Raw genomic sequence first — 2,500 nt, forward strand, 5'->3', positions numbered from 1 at the left:
GAGGCGGGGAACCGCGGCGAGCGGCGCGGGGCGGGGGAGCGGGGGGGGGGGGAAGCGGGCGCGGGCGTGGGGGGGGTCCGAGCGCGGCGGTCGCCCCCGACCGCCGGCCCTTTTTCCCCCCTACGCGGCACACCCGGCCTTCCCCCCCCCCCACACGTCCCACGTGCCCCGCGCGCGCTCCCGCCGCGGCCCCCGGCCGGGGCCGGCGGACGGCGCGGCACGCCTCCAACCACGGAAACCCCCGCGGAGAACCACACCGCCCCCGCGACAACGCGGGCTCGGGGCACGCAGTGCGGCGCGGCCGCAACCCGGGGGGAAGCGCGCAGCGGCGGGCGACGCCGCGGCGTCCCGCGGGCCGCCGCCGGGGCACGCATCCCCGGGGCGCAGCCCCGCGCGCGACTCGGCCTCGGCGCGAGCCGCCCCGACAGGGCAAAGGGGGCCGGGATCGCCAGCGGGGAGCCGGGGCGGGGCCGCGGCTCGGGCCCCGGACGCATGGCCGCGGACCGGGAGAGGAGGGGGCCACGGCCCGACCGCCACGGTCACCGCCTGGGGCAAGGCGGCGAGACCGACGGCGCTCCAGATCCGCACCTCCACCCCCCACGACGGCCCACGGGACCGCGCGGCACGGGGCACCGCAAAACCCTCCCGAGACCCGGGCGGCGATCCCAAAGACCGCGTGCGGCACGAGGGATCTCCCCCAGAGGGACCGCGGCGGCGGCCACGGCCCTCGGGTGCGAGCTCTCCTCGCCCTTCCCTTTTCTCGCGGGCGGCGACCGGCCTCGGCCTCTCCCCCCCACACACACACACCTTTCCCCCCCAACCACCCCCCACCACCGCCCCACGGGCGCCGGCCCCCAGCCCCACCCCCGTCCCATGCCCTCCCACGTCCCACACACGCGTCACCGCCGAGCGGACCCGGCGGGGCGAGGCGGGGGCGGGAGGGGGGGGCTGAGGGAGGCGGCGGGGACCGGACACACGGGGCCGGGGAGGGGGCGGGGAGGAGGAGAAGGAGGAGGAAGGAGGGAGGGCCGGCAGCGGCGGCCACCGTCGTCTGCACTTAGGGGGACGGAGGGCCCGGCGGCCAGGACGACCCTGTCCCCGGCCCGCGGACGACCCCGCACACCGTACCGCCGCGCAGGCGGGCGTGGCGGGGCGCCCTCGGGCGGGGCGGGCGCCGGCACCGGCAGGGCGGGCCCTGCGAGGGAACCCCCAGCCGCGCCATACCCCCGGGAGAGACACCCACCCGGGGGAGGCGATTGATCGGCAAGCGACGCTCAGACAGGCGTAGCCCCGGGAGGAACCCGGGGCCGCAAGTGCGTTCGAAGTGTCGATGATCAATGTGTCCTGCAATTCACATTAATTCTCGCAGCTAGCTGCGTTCTTCATCGACGCACGAGCCGAGTGATCCACCGCTAAGAGTCGTACGAGTTTTTGTGATCGCCGGGAGGGCCAACCCCAAAAAGGGGCGCCCCCCCAACCTGGCACAGCACATCCCCGAAGGGTGCCTCCGGCCGGCCAGCAAGAGACAACAAAGACCAGACTCCGAGAGGTCGGAAGGGTTGGAACGACAGGGCAAGTCCGGCAAGCCCGCCCCGCCACGCGGACGCGCGGGGCGAGCTCGGAACAACCCCACAGGCGCCCAGGGGGTTCCCGCCTGTCCCCTCCCCCCACACACACCCCCAAGGGACACGGGGCGCACGCACACGCACACGCTCACGCACCACCCGGCAGCCGCCGGGCAAGCCCCCTCCCGGCAACCGGGGAGGGCCGTGGCGTGGGCGCAAGCGCGGCGGCACCCCGGCCTGGGGCGCGGCAGGGGGCGGGCAGCGGAGTCTGGAGGAGACACGGGAAGACCAGCCTCCACGGCTCCCCACGGGCCCGACCGCCCCCGACCCGAGGCGGACGGGCGACCCCCCAAGGGTCTTTAAACCTCCGCGCCGGGACGCGCTAGGTACCTGGACAGGGTGGAGGCGGGCGAGGTGGGTGGGGGACGAGGGAGCAGCCCGCAACACCGCCAACCACCTCGACGCCGACCCCCCCGGGGCCGCGGCCAGACCCACATAAGGGCAAACCGAGAGCCCCGACGCTGCCGGCCCGTGACGGAGGCTCCGACGGGGCTAACCCGCCCCCACAGGACCGCCGCCGCCCGACGCCCCCCGCTTCCACCCCGCCCCCACGACCCCCACACGACCCTTCTCCTCCCCCCCCCATCCAGGGCCACCAGGGCCGACCGGCCCCGGCCCCGCCCTCACTTCCGAGCAACACCTTCCCCGTGGCACCGACCAACCCTCACCGTCCCCTCCCCCGCACCCGCGGCCCAGGCCCCCCCCTGCGGGAGGGGGGCTGCGGCGGGAAGCGGGGCACGAGCGGGCAAGGGCGTGGGGGTGGCGGTTCGGGGAGGAGGCGGGGAAGGAGACGGAAAGCCGGACCCGGACCGGACCCGGGGCCTGAAGGGAGGGCTTAAGGAAGGGGGGGTAAAGGTCTGGCAGGCTAGGGCAAG

At 76.6% G+C, this 2,500-nt stretch overlaps 1 non-coding gene across 1 annotated transcript; it reads right to left on the bottom strand.

The window, feature by feature from the left end:
* Positions 1 to 1,268: 1,268 nt before the first annotated feature.
* LOC125158255 (5.8S ribosomal RNA) lies at positions 1,269 to 1,421 on the bottom strand. The gene has a single exon (XR_007149301.1). It is a non-coding gene; the product is annotated as a 5.8S ribosomal RNA (ribosomal RNA).
* Positions 1,422 to 2,500: the final 1,079 nt, after the last annotated feature.

Source organism: Prionailurus viverrinus, unplaced genomic scaffold (assembly GCF_022837055.1).
Source record: "Prionailurus viverrinus isolate Anna unplaced genomic scaffold, UM_Priviv_1.0 scaffold_208, whole genome shotgun sequence".
Taxonomy (NCBI): Eukaryota; Metazoa; Chordata; class Mammalia; order Carnivora; family Felidae; genus Prionailurus; species Prionailurus viverrinus.